The 14,633-nt window shown below is 33.2% G+C and overlaps 1 non-coding gene across 1 annotated transcript; it reads right to left on the bottom strand.

Annotated features, from left to right (window-relative positions):
* Positions 1-13,753: 13,753 nt before the first annotated feature.
* Positions 13,754-13,859, bottom strand: LOC116128902. The gene has a single exon (XR_004127825.1). It is a non-coding gene; the product is annotated as a small nucleolar RNA R71 (small nucleolar RNA).
* Positions 13,860-14,633: the final 774 nt, after the last annotated feature.

The raw sequence follows: 14,633 nt of genomic DNA on the forward strand, positions 1-14,633 counted from the left end.
TACAGGAAAATATGTGAGAAAAATTTTATAACTAATGAATCATATGTCCTACCAAGTAAGGATATACATTACTATATATATATGATAATGTTAGTGGGCGTTTGATTCAAGGAATGTTGTATTACTGGTTGCACGTGTTTGGTTGGAGGTAAGCCTAATTACTGAGATAATGTTATCTTTTATTATTTGATTATCAAGTTTAGTTGTCAAATAATATAAGATTTCATTAATCTTTCGTAATAAGTAGTAGTTACTATTAGTAATAAATGAGGTAATCTGATTACTTCTATTTTCTTAGGTATTTTAAGATTACTTGATAATCTTATTTTTATTACAATTTTATCCTTTATTAATAAATTTTTTTGATAATAATGCCCTTATTTTGAAATTAATTTACATTAATCTGTCATTACAATTTTACCGCTATTTAATTAAGTTTTTAGTCAATAATGCCCTTATATTTAAAACAAATTGCAAGCCACCTAGGACCAGTGTTGCCACCAACCAGCTAGCCAACTACCGTCGGGTGGTGCCGGCCACTTCCTAAAGTCGCCAAAAATGATCGTCGTGCGCCAATATGGCCATTACAGCAAGATGGCAATAGATTTAGTCGGAAATCGTTAGATTATAGCTGTCAAGGGCCAGAAGATCTTTGGCTATCAACGGCCCAAACTCTTGCCATTAACGACGGCCAATTATAACTATAGATCTGACCATTTTTAGCTAGATCCATGATGGATCTTACTGAAATGGCCATATTGGCGCACGACCGGCTAGATCCAGCCGGTCGTGCATCGTTACAGCCACTTACGACGTGGCCGGTGGTGGTGGCAGGCAGCTGACAATGGCTTGGGGTGGGTGAAAGGTGTTTTTACAGCCACTTACGACGTAGCCGGTGGTGGTGGCAAGCAGCTGACAATGGCTTGGGGTGGGTGAAAGGTGTTTTTATTAAGTTTTAAACTTTTTTGGTTGCTGGAGTGTTTTAGCAAATTATCAAATGTAGGAGGTTAAAAGAAATTATTCAAAAAATAATATTATATTAATATTTAAAATGAGAGCAATTTAGTAAATTATATAATATACCCACCAATTTATTCCTCCCAACCAAACTTATTAGTATAACATACCCACCAATTTATTCTAACTAACTAAGCATATTTCCCTAAACATTCCCAGTAATCTTCATGGTGCGTTTGGCTCAGGGAATGTTATATTACTAGGGAATATTGTATTACTGGAAAAATAGATTATCAGGGAATTTTCAGAGAAATGTGTTTGGTTGGTTGGAATAAATTGATAGGTATGTTATAATAATATGTTTGGTTGAGAGGATAAATGAGTACGTATGTTATATAGATTACTAAATTGCCCTCCTTTTTAAATAATAATATAATATTATTTTTATTATTATTTTATTCAATTATTTTTAAACTATTTCTTTTAACCCTCTATATTTGAAATTTTTCTAAAACACCCCAGCCATATGAAACTTTAATTTGTAGCAAAATCACCCCCACCCACCCCAAGCCACTGCCAGCCACCACCACCCGACCGGCCAGATCTGGCTGGTTGTATGTCGGTAAGGCCAAAAACTGCTATATCTGGTCGTGAATATGGTCGTTTCACGACCAAAGATGTGGTCGTGAAACGGCCAAAGATCTGACTATGAAACGGCGGCAATTTCATGGCCAAAGATCTGGCCTTTTCACGATCAGATCTATGACGTTTTGCGACCACATCTTTGGCTGTGAAACAGCCAGATCTAGTTGTTTTCAGCCATGGATCACAAATCCATGGTCAAAAACGTCCTTACCAGCACACAACCAGTAAGATCCCACCGGTCTTGAGCCAATATGACAACTTTCGCCGGTAGCTAGCAGCCAACGGTGGTCTTGGGTGGTTGAGGGTATTTTGTTAACTTTTAAACTATTTGTGGTTAGGGCGTTTTAGCTAAATTCTCAAATGTAGGGGGTCTGGGTAATTGTTATTTGATAGACATATGAAGGCAAAGGTGTCCAAAATGATAAAAGATTAAGGGCAAAATAGGGTCAAAATTAAGATTGCCTCGATAATCTTATATTAACACCCCTTGGGAAGATAATCTGATTACCACCAATATTACCAACAGTAAACACTATTTACAATAAAAGATTACATAATATTTTATTACTTGACAACCAAACGAAGGAATATTAAAAATTAAAAAAAGATTATAGGATTAATCTTATATCACTCCGAACCAAACGCAACCTTAAAGTAATCTAACTTTCCATTAATATAACATTTCTAGTAATACAACATTCTCTGAACCAAACACACTCATAATGTTATATTAATGGGAAGATAGATTACCTTAAAGATTAGTAATGTTATACTAAATATGTTTGGTTAGATTTGAGTAAATTAGCAGGTATAAATCAATAATATGTTGGTTGGGAGGAATAAAAGAATGTTAAGAGGAGCCTTTTACTAAATTGTCATTCTTTTTTAATATTTAGAATATTTTTTAACCCCTTACATTTGAGAATTTAACTAAGACACTCCAACCATAATAAAAGTTTAAAATTTAATAAAATACCCTCAATTATCAAGACCACGATTAACAACTGACCATCACTGTTGGATGAATCTATCCGATACGACAGACAGGGTTATTTAGAGGAGAGTAAGGTGACTTGATAGGTGATGATGGGGTGAATCTCTGACAGTCTAAACGACTTTAAAAAGGCCTGCAAAATGGTAAATTAGACAAAAACGTAGTGGGCGTAGCGGTCGATCTACTCAAATCTAATGGTATTGTTAGAGAAGTTTAAAGGTTTTTAAATTTCACTTAAACAATGTTTAACACCATTAGATTTATATAGTTGGATGACTCATAATTAGTGTCAAAATATTAATCAACGGTATCCTACTTTATTTATAATTATGTTATATAAACTATTTTTGTTTTTCCTTTTCAATCATTAATGATAATCATGGGCAGACCCAACCCCTACGCCTACGGCCTACTCCCAAATAATAATAATAATACCAAAAAACCAATTTTTTCTATGAAAAGTCTTCCCTATGGTCCTTTCTTTTCCTTTTGAGGTTCTATCTGTCTTTATTAATTAACTATTTTGTTCACCCTCTTACCCCTAATTTAGTCCATATAATATACTATACAAATCACTATTAACTGTGATATTTAATTTTATGACCTGGTCTCACTATCATTTTGTAATACCCACATTCAAAAATATGGTAGGGATTATTTTATAGTCATATTGAATATATTTAACTAGTTTTATAGTAGAATTCCATAAAAGTTTTAATAGGGGCAAAATAGTCATTTCACATAGAATCACATGTTCAAATGAAAAGTGAGTATGATAAATATAATGTATTAAGTGTGCTGACCATGAAAATAGAGTGGTAGAAAGGTTATGGACAATACAAGTGATATGATGCCAAGATAAATACGTGTTTGTAAAGTAATAGGAAGAAATTAAAGAATAAGGGTAAAATGGTCTTTTCACTCATAATTAGAGTTTATGATGGGAAGTGAAAATGACCAAGAACATGTGTTAAATCCATTGAAAGTAAGGGTATATCGGTAAATGCACGTATGGCATAATTGAAATTGTCATAAAAGTACATGGGCAATATATATATATATATATGCATAAATTTGTTAAATATTGTTGAAGATATTGTTTGAGAAAGGAAAAGATTGATGTTAAAAGGTTGTATTAGACTTGACCAAGTATAAGTTTAAGTGTTTAAGAGTGCATTTTGTTATGCCAAAATTTAGAATAACACTTGGTTATGTTATTTTAATGAAATGAACGACCTTTAGAGCACGGAAGAATTGCACATTAAATTATTTCAATAGTGTAGTGTTGACGATAGTAAAAGATGAGTGATTATATTATAATATTACAATATGCCACAATAAGTTGTCAAGCTTGTATGCTTAAAATTAGAAAGATCATCCAAAGAATGGCTTGGCTAAATGAGTATATTGTTGTTTCTTGTTCTCAGATTAATTATAAATAATATGTAATAAGTGATTTTATTGTATAAAGAATATAAAAGTTTTCCCAAGTATAGATATCAAAAGAAACATACCAGAAATAGAAGTTTGGTTTATGTATTAAATACATGACCATTTTAGAAATTGATTGGTATGAGTATAGTGTTCATGCCTTAGTATATATTACAAGCCATAGAATTGTGCTAGACGATCTTGAGAATATTTTGTATTGACCAAAAATTTAGTTAAGAATGTTAGAAAGAAATTAGAAATTAGCCAAAGTATATATGTTGTGCCATATGTTAGATTGTATTTACAATTATTAATATGGCAATATAGATTAAAGTATAGAATGTAGCCAAAAGAAAAGAAGAAAGAAGGGCATGTATAACAATTGAAGTTGATGGTCATTTCAAGAGAATGCAAATTTATGGCATTAAAATTTGTATTTAGAAAGCTGTACAAAGCATGTTTTTTTTAAATTAGAAAATATTAGAGAGTGGTTTAATGATATGGTTATGTTAGTAGACTTAATACCTAAGTTGTGGCATAGATTTTTATAGAAGAAATTAAATTCCCCAAAATGTAGAATTCATTCCCTAGTTGAATTGTGCCGTTTTAATATCTCACTAATAGAATTATAGAAGAGTAGACTTTGTGAGAGATAATGTAATTGTGTACGTGTACATTTTACATAGCATGATAGAATTGAAAAATTACATAATTATGTAGAAATTATAAAATCGCATACGTACACACGACGCATAGAATTCAGAAATAAAGAATAAATTAGAAAATGTTTAAGTTAAGCGTGTTACTAGAATAAAACTTTGGGCTTTCCAGAAAAGTATAGAAATAAAAGCCTTAGAATTAATAGAATACATGCTAGAGTCAGACACGTATTTTGGGATTATGCATAGATAGAATATAAATACATGACATAGTATAGCATATATTTCAGAAATTTTAAAATTATTGGAAAATGTCTAGCTAGTTATTTTTCAGATTTACAAAGCATGTTTTCAAAGGGATGTTGCGATGGGGAACCTGTGAGCATTCACTGCGTTAGTTAGTGGCGACAGAGATGCAGAAGTTTCCCACATGCACGCCGCCATTAGTGAGCGGCCTCAGAATAGAAAACAGAATTGTACAGTCCGCTAGAAGTGTATGTGGATGAGGACTATACCCAAAAAGAATTTTAGAATACGCTCACACGGCTAGGGTTCTAAATCCATGTCTCATCCTAGTCTGATCGACAAACCAGAACAGGATACAGAAAGAGAAAAAGAAAGAAAAATAGAATAAGAAATAGAAAACATAAAGAATTTCAAAAAGAAATAAAAAAGAAAAAAAAACTTCAGAAATAATTAGAAAAGAATTTTCAAAAAGAATATAAACATGATCATTTGCGTATGTATCAAACATTTTATGTGCATTGCATTTTATGCATTTATGCATAGATTAAAGAGTTTATTTTATCATTGCGTGTCTGATTAGCCAAGAAAAGAAAATATAAGCTCATGAGAATGGAGAAAAAAAGAAAATAGAAGCCTACAAGAATAGCAAAAGAAATTAGAAATATACGAGAAAAGAACAAAAATTAGATGCATGCTAGCAAAGAATAGAAATTAGAAACATGACAAATAACAAGAAAACTTAGTGATTCGTTGAGTAGAGAAGAAAATAGAAAGATGTAATCTAGCAGAGAAGAGAAATAAAATGATAAAGAATAGCACAATACTAAAAAGATTTAGAAAGATTTGAGAAAAAATAGAAGACTGGTAAGTAGTACGCCTGAGAATAAAGAGAGAAAGCAAGTAGAAATTTAGAAACAGTACAGCGAAAACGAGGACAACGAAGTAAGAGCATAGTTAGATTTGATTTACTTACTGAGCATTTATAGCTCATCTTGTTGCTCTCTTTATTTTTGCAGATATTAGATTGTAGCAGTTAGGAGACGTTAAGTTGGCGAGAGAATTGCACACACTGTCTCAATGAAGGAATTAATGTGGACTTATATATGTATTTTTGGTAGTAATAATATTTAGAAAACATCATCACACTTTCCGATTCATTAGAAAATAATTCTTATTATTTTTATATATTTGAGAAATAGTCATTGTGTAATAATATTTTATAACTGGATTAAGGATAAAAAATTTAGACGAATACCCTTTTTAAGCTAACAATTCTCTAGATTCTTTCTATAGGATACTCAGTGAATATTTGTCTAGTGAGAGATTACACATTTCATCTGTACTTACCTTTCTGTCTTTCATCTCTCTACCTGATTTATTACTTAACAGACGTCAATTCTCTCTACTAATAAGAAATTCCATATTGTAATTTACACCCCTTTTTTAATAGAAATAAAAATTAATAATTTAAATTATTATAAACTAATAATCTAGTTAATAATTATCATTATATTTCCCTGATTTTAATAAATTTCGAATGATTATGTTATACTCTTTTTCAACTCTATCCTCCAATTAATGACAATGACGTGACATTGTTAAAAAAATAATCAAATTATAGTTCAATTTTAATCATTCATTGAACGTTGACCATAACAATTTAGTGTTAAGAGCAAGCATAATTGTTTACTATTTAATTTTTTAAAGAACTTAATCAAACAAAACATTACTTTAAAAGTGCATATAACTCTACTCATTTTTCCACTCGGCCTTACTTCTTCCCTTTCAATTTCATCACAAATTTTCATAAGACATAAATAACATTAATTGGCAAGAGAAGAATTTGAATTGAAAGCAAATTAGGTTAAGATTTAGGTTTAGGGTTTTTTTTGTTCTTTTCACATTGAAGGGGTTTTTCCACATAAAATTTTTCTTGTGTTTTCATGTAAATTAGAAATTATTTTCAACACATTTGCTCAAGGTTTTGATTCTCATAGATTTATTCAAGTAGGAAAGTATTTTGTTATTGCATTCTTTCTTTTTAGCTTCTTGATATTGTATTATTTCATTTGTTCAAGATTTTGTAATTTTTTAAAAGTTTTCACTAATTAATTGACAAATAATGACGGAGCTGCGAAGGCCCCCCAGGCAAAAATCTTGGGTTCGCCATTGAATTGATAATTACATATTTTGTTTAAGTAAATTAATCTCATGTCGAAGAGAATCTTGATCCATTAGAGGAAATAAAGAACAATCAAGAAGAAACCAAAAAAGATAAAAAGAAAAATCAAACAAACGATTAATATTTAAAAAGTCATATCATGGGTTTGAAGAAAAAAGACAACTACTATTCAAGATTATAATGTGGATTACAATGTGACTTAGATGCCGTAATGATAGAAATCATGTTCATCACATTATTGCCTAGATGAAATGTTAACCAAGCATAAGCATAGTGTTGGGATTTTTGGCTCATAATTTGTAGGCAAAAAAAAAAAAAAAGGGATCGTACTCGTCAAAATATGATATTTTTTTTTTTGTTTTTTATTGGTGACAAAGTTCCTATTAATTATTATTATTATTATATTATTTTTGGTGGTCTGTTTTCTATAAATTTTGATGTATTAACAGATTTTGTTAAAAATAATAGAACTAATGCAAATTAAGGGAGAAAAATTTCTAGAAAGCGTGAAATCTAAAGGCATAAACAGGAGGCAAAATTACAGGAAAACATGTGAGGAAAAATTCATAACTAATGAATATAGCGCTACCAAGTAAGGATCTACATTGCCATATATATATATATATTTGAATATTGCAGGACGTTTGGTTTGAAGAATTGTATTACTGAAAATATTACATTAATGAGAAAATATTACCTTAAAGATTACTAAGAATGTTATATTAAATACGTTTGGTTAAATTGAAATAAATTGTTGGGTATGAATAATTAATATGTTAGTTGGGAGGAATAAAGAGTGTTAGGAGAAGCCTTTACTGAATTGCCTTCTTTTTTAATATTATATATGATGAATATTTTTTAACCCCTTACATTTAAAAATTTAGCTAAAACACCCTAGTCATAATAAAAGTTTAAAATTTAACAAAATATCCCTAACCACCAAGACCACAGCCCTCCCACCGACCACCACGTTGGCTATCGACTGTGGATTACCCAGAAAGGCACACAACCAGGAGAGGAAAATAGGAAAGGGTTATGTAAAGGACAGTGAGGTGATTTGATAGGTGGGATGGGATGAATCTCAACCGTCCAAACAGTCGAAGAAAGGCCTGCAATATGGCAAATCGAATGAAAACATAGTGGGCATAGCCATCAATATATTCAAATCTAATGGTATTTTTAGATAAGTTAAAATGTTATATATCAACTAAACACCGTTTAAACCATTAGATTATATGTGGATGACTCATAATTAGTGTCAAAATATTAAGCAACGGTATCCTACTTTATGCGTAATTATGTTATATGAACTATTTTGCTTTTCTTTTTCAATCATCAATGATTATGTATATTGTTTAAGTAAATAATCTCATGCCGAAGAGAATCTTGATCATTAAAGGAAATAAAGTATAATAATAAGCAACCAGTAGGCATGGCAATGGACCCCGGATTTCGGGGTCCCGTCCCGACCTGCCCCCTATGGGGCGGGGATTCCCCTATTTCCAGGGATAGGGGCAGGGATGGAGGAGTTTTAATCTCCGTCCTAGGGATGGGGCGGGGTCGGGGTTGCCCTTCCCCTGCTCCACCACATATATATATATATATATATAATATATATAATATATATATATAATATATATAATATATATATATATATATATCTATCACTATACCCTTATTATTTCACCTAATTACACAATTATCCTACCTATATAAACCATATTTTCCCAATTTCCCTCAATCTAAACAATTGAATAAGAACAAACCCTAACCCTTAAGTCTTAAACTTGTCGCCTTTACCATTCACCTTAGCCGACTTCATATTGTCGTTTGCTAACACCGATTTGAGCTCTTCAATACGGTCAAAATTCAACCAAAGGTAAAATAACGAGGCGGGGACATGCCTCTACATCCCCATTGGGGCAGGGAAGGGGTTGTAACAACTGCTGTAAACTAGTACAATGCATGCATAAATACAATAGAAAATGGGCCCAAAACTTTCCTTTTATTATAAGTCATACGTCTTTTATACACAAAGAACGTCATTTACAAAAATGCCATTTTAAAGACAAATAGGGAAAACAGTGTAGCTATTGCTCCTCGCTTGCCGATGCCCCTCCGACTGCATCATCACCTAGATCTGCTCCACAAAGGAAAATAACAGGGTGAGCACAAAATAATGCTCAGTAAGTAAAACCCTCTATTGTCTATCCCCATATGTATTATTAATTCTTTCCTCACACTTTCTGTTGTTTCCTACTAAACGTCATGGCCTCATCTTACCGGAGGTACGGCCGGATGGCGTTCACACAGCACCATCTCACTCTTCATGACTATCGGGTGGAATTACACAGCACCAACCCATTTTAGTGAATACCCAGTGGGGATCACGAAGCACTACCCGGATTCGTAACTATCGGGTGGAGACCACATAGCACCTACCCGTTCCTCATGACTTTCGGGTAACGATCACCAAGCATAACCGTTCTAATCACTGTCGGGTGATGATCACAAGCATCAACCCATCTCTAATAAGTATCGGGTGTTGATCACAAAGCATCAACCTTTTTCTAAAACTAACCGGGTGATGGTCACAAAGCATCCACCCGTTTCTAATACCTATCGGGTGTGATCACAAAGCATCAACCCAATCTAATGGCTATTCGGGTGGTGATCACAAAGCATCAACGATTCTCATAACTGTCGGTGATGATCACAAAGCTAACCCATTTCTAATACTCTTCTCATTCACTCTATACTAGCACTTCTCATTCTCTCTACCCTTAGAGTAGTTGCATCCACAAAGTTCTCTACTCATAGAGCAGTGCATACACAAAGTTTCCTACTCTTTCTTAAGTCACTTCTCAATGCACAATTAATGCCTATGGATGGTTCATCTTCACTAATGCACTTATGAATGCCAACAGCAATGTTGCAAGAATTAAGGTTCACTATATACTCAAACTCTATTAGCATTTCATCAAACAACTCAAGTGCATAATAAAACTCTATAACAATAATTCTAAATCTTCTCACCATCCAAAATGGGGAGAAACACCCCTCACATAGCACATATCCTGCCAAAGAAAGACACTTCCAAAGGATTCTTCAATACCCTTCAATTCCATCTCAAACTACCTTCCAACCCACATCTCACTTCTTATATTGCAATGTATAAATAATCACAAAGCTAGAAATCTCTATTTAAGCCTCAATAACATGGCATAACATGTATATAACATCATACATAGTGCTATCAAAACCCTAATCAAGAAAATTCCCAAATCTCAACTTGGGTTGGGTTTACTTACCTTGTTATGGAGAGATTCACTAACTCTCCTTTCACTGGTTTGCTTGACTTTTTCTCTACTCTTAAGCAAAAGAAACAAAAACCCTCAATATTCAATATATACAAAAAACTCACAAAGCTTCACAACAAAGCAAGAATCCTTACCTAGGATGCCTTAGGTTGATTTCTACCCCAAAACACTCCAAAAGCCCTTTAAAACTCCTTGATCAAAAAAGAGAATTTGAGAGGAAGCAAGGAGGGGATGGCGATGGAGAAGAGAAAATGAAGGGTTTGCAATGACTTAATTCCTTTTAATGAAATTTACACACAGCATTCCCCTTTTGCCCTTACTCTTCTTTTTGGATCTATCTATATCTTTGATTCATTACAAACACACCCCCATAGCAAAATATTCTCCATGAAATTCCTTACATTTACTCCCCACTTTTCCTACTAATTAGGGGTAGAATGGTCAAATTGCCCTTAGGGAAGAAAATATCTAGAACTTAACAAACATTTGGTCGGCCTGTCGCTGCGGCGAAATGTCAGCAGCTTCCCGTGGCTTCAAACACTTTCGCCCCGGCGAAGCTTGGAACACTGAACTTTTCTATTTTCAACCAATTTCAGGGCAAGTATTTAACATAACACTCAATCAAAGGTCAACCAAACAATAATACCAGAAACCAACTCAAATAAGAGCAAAAGAAGAAATAATAACTATGTACCTCAGTGGGGCGTTACAGAATTCCTTTCATCCTCGTAACGGGATGGGTGGAAAGGGGAGTGATTTGAGAGCGAGTATGGGGACAGTGAATGAGATCCCCACCCCATTGCCATGCCTAGAAACCCGAAAACAAAAAATAAAAAATAAAATAAAAATCAAACAAACAATTAATATTAAAAGTCATATTATGGTTTTAGAAAACAGACAACTACTATTCGAGATATATTCAGGATTATAGTGACTTAGATGCCATAAGTATAGAGGTCATGTTCATCATATTATTGCCTAGATGAAATGAACCAAGCATAAGAATAGTGTTGGGATTTTTGGCTCATAATTATAGGCAAAAAAAAAAAAAAAAAAAAAAAAAAAGGATCATACTCATCAAATAGAATTATTTTTTTATTTGTGAGAAAGATTCCTATTATTTTATTATTATTTTTTTTGGGTCTGCTTCTTATAATTGATGTATTTGACGATTTTTTTTTTTTAAAAAAAAGAACAAATGCAAATTAAGGAAAAAAAAGACAATTTCTAGAAAGCGTGAAATCTACATGCATAAATAGGAGGCAAAAAGTACGGGAAAACATGTGACGAAAAAAATCATAACTAATGAATCATATGCCTTACCAAGTAACGATCTGCATTACCATACATATGTGATAAGTTGCATAAATTTAGTATTTTAGGTTTGTTTTTATAGCCTTCTAGTTATTTCTCATTGTTTTATGTGTTTTTATGTTAGTTTTTGTAAAGTTTGAAATATGAATGGTGTGCTATTGATTGGAGAATTTTGTAATTTTCAGGCGTTAATTGAGTAGATTGGAGCATTGGAATGAAATTGGAACTCAAAGCTTGAAGAAATTGAGATCTGCTGAAAGTTTGAAAGCCATGGCTTGCCTTGGTGGTTACCACGGCCGTGGTGTGGAATGAAGATAAAATATGAGGACAGGAAACACCACGGCCTAGGCTGTGTTGACGTACATTTAGCACGGCACGGGCTGTGTCGGGCACTTTTAGGGTTTTATTAGTTTTTCTTTCCTTTTTCGTTTAGAACTCTTTTGGGTATTTAAGGATGATTAAGATATCTCCTTAGGGCCGAATTTTACCCATTCTTGGAGAGAGATTATTGTGTAACAAAAGAGAAAGGAGAATCAAGAACAACAATTCATCAAAGAGTTGTTTTTACTTTTCTATATGATTTATTTTTGGATTCTACTCTTGTGCTTTTATTATGAACTAATTTTCTCAGGCTAAGATAGGGTTAGTCTATTTATGGATCTGTGATCAATCTTTTACTCTTTGGTCGTGAAATTTTTTAATGATGAGTTTATATTATGTGCTTAATGCTATTAGGAACTTGATCAATTTCTGATAGAATTGTTTTGTGTGATTGAGACCGAGAGGAGATATCACATGAGTGCTCTAGTAATAAGGCATGGATTAATTGGATATAGAGATATATGAATTGATACATGCAATAGTCATAGGCAGGATTAACTTGTTGAAAGCTAGAGGATTTCATAAAGCTTAATGCTGTCTATTCATTAAATCTATATAGAGATATCTAGGTTATGAAATAGATAGAATTAATATTGGTTGAGAAAGAATATTGGTTAACCTAGGAAATCCCGTTGTCACATTAATTAAATAAATTCATTGACCATAGTAAATTGACCGGTACAGAGAAGTTATAGATAAGCCTAAAGTCTTAGCTGTTTTCTCTCATTGAATTCTTAATTTTAGTTTTACTGCAATTTGTTTTTAATATTTTAGATTTATTTTCAGTTTAAAGATCACCATTCTAAGTTTGATTCTAGATAAAGTTAAGACTAAATAATATTTCAGTACTTGTTTAGCAATCCCTTGGGTACGATAACCGTATTTTATACTATATCTTGAGACTAGTGCACTGCTAGTAGTTGTTGCAAACGACAACAAGTTTTGGCGCCGTTGCCGGGGATTGCAGTTAGGCCTATTGAAATCATTAGTTTAGCTTTACTTTAGATTGTTCCATATTTTTTTATTTTTTTACATATATAATTTTTTATTTTTAAATATATTTTTTTTTTTCGAGTTTCTTGTTTTCAGATTTTCCAGTGTATGACACACACTAGATGAAGATAGAGATTCTTGAACATTTTGACCCAGAAATTGAGAGAACAATACGAGCATTGAGAAGAAGGCAAACAAGGAATATGACAGCCAACAATAATAATCAAATGGGTCCTGTACTTTTGGAGAATCTCGAAGAAGATGCAGCCCCACGTTCTTTAATGGATATGCAATGCCGTCATTGGTGGCACGCTTCTAGCATTAGAAGGCCAGCCATTGCAGCAAATAACTTTGAAATAAATCTACGCAGCATTCAGATGATTCAGTCAGCCTGCCAATTCAGTGGTTTAGCTCACGAGGATCCAAATGCTCACATTGGAATTTCTTGGAGATATGTGTACATTCAAGCAAATGGTGTCCACAGATGATGCAATTAGATGAGACTGTTCCCTTTTTCCTTAAGAGATAAAGCCAAGAATTGGCTAAATTCTCTGCCTGCAGAATCTATTACAACATTGGGATCATTGGCTCAGGCTTTCTAGCTAAATATTTTCCTCCCTCTAAAACTGCAAGGATGCGTAATGATATCACTAATTTTATGCAAGTAGATGGAGAGTCGCTATATGAAGCATGGGAGCGTTACAGAGAGTTGTTAAGGAAATGCCGCATCATGGATTACCAATTTGGTTACAGGTACGAACTTTTATAATGGTTTAATTCCTGCTAACCGTTCTGATTTGATGCAGCTTTAGGAGGCATATAATGAAGAAGACACCAGAAGCAACATATGTATTGGATGAGATGGCTCACAATAGCTACCAATGGCAGTTGATAAAGTGCCACAAAGGAAGGCAGCAGGTATATGGAGTGATGCGATCACAACAATTTTGCTCAATGGAAGTATTGAACAAAAAGATTGATAATATGAGTGCCCCAATCATGCAAGTAAAGAGCATGAGTGTGATTATGTGGAGGAGACCATCCAGCAATGAATGTCAGGTAGGTACCCATTTGCTAATTCTGCTGAAAGTGCTAATTATGTTAGTAATTTTCATAGGAACAACAAAATAATCCCTACTCCAATACTTATAAACCTGGTTGGCGAAATCACCAAATTTTTCATGGAGCAATCAAAATGCAGTGAAACCACCACCTCCGGGTTTTCCTCAAGAAAAGAAGCCCAATTTGAGGAACTAGTGACAAAGTTTGTAAGCTCAGTGAAACAAGATTTCAGAATTAGGAAGCTTCGATCGAAATTGGAGACTCAGATAAGGCAATTGGCAAATTTGATATTAGGGAGAGCTCAGGGAACCTTGCCTAGTGACACAGAGAAGAATCCAAAGGAGCATGTGAAGGCAATTACACTAAAAAGTGGCAAGGAAATTGGGCATAAAGAGAAGGGAAAGAGGAAGCATCGAGTGCAACCAGACAACATTGCTGAAAAGTTGTTT

Source organism: Pistacia vera, unplaced genomic scaffold (genome assembly GCF_008641045.1).
Source record: "Pistacia vera cultivar Batoury unplaced genomic scaffold, PisVer_v2 Contig204, whole genome shotgun sequence".
NCBI lineage: Eukaryota > Viridiplantae > Streptophyta > Magnoliopsida > Sapindales > Anacardiaceae > Pistacia > Pistacia vera.